The following is a 650-nucleotide window of genomic DNA, read 5'->3' as shown; positions in this document are numbered from 1 at the left end:
TATGCAATAAACATAAATTAAGCATCTTTCATTCTTAAATGAATACAAAGGGATTTAAATTGATAGTTATTGGACGAGCATCAGGACGTGTTTGTTGTGCAAATATAAGGTAGTGACAGTACTTACTTCTATTGTATTTTAAGTAAAGGTTCTTAATAATATTTCAGTACAGTCTCCATATATTGAGATATAACTGAACTTCCAAGTATTTCTTTCTTAATTTATTTATCTATCTATTTAGAGATAACTGAATTCCAACTATTTTTTCTTAATTTTTCTCCATCTGTTGAGAGATAACTTAAATTTCAAGTATTTTTCTTAATTTTTTCTCCATCTATGGATAGATAACTGAGCTTCTTAATATATTTCTCCATCTATTGAGAGACAACTGAACTTCCAAATATTTTTCTCCATCTATTGAGAAATAACTGAACTTCCAATTATTTTTTCTTAATTTGTTCTCCATCTATTGAGAGATAATTGAACTTTCAAGTATTTTTTTCTTAATTTTTTGTCTATGTATTGAGAGATAACTGAACTTCTAACTGGATAGAGCTGATCCATATCTGTCAGATACTTCCTGGCTGGCAAAGTTGTCATTTTTGGTTGACATCACATTCCACATGAATGAATTGAACTTGAAACTTCAG

The sequence above is a fragment of the Limulus polyphemus genome, unplaced genomic scaffold, assembly GCF_000517525.1.
Source record: "Limulus polyphemus unplaced genomic scaffold, Limulus_polyphemus-2.1.2 Scaffold198, whole genome shotgun sequence".
Lineage (NCBI taxonomy): Eukaryota > Metazoa > Arthropoda > Merostomata > Xiphosura > Limulidae > Limulus > Limulus polyphemus.
Note: the sequence above shows the minus strand (reverse complement) of the source record.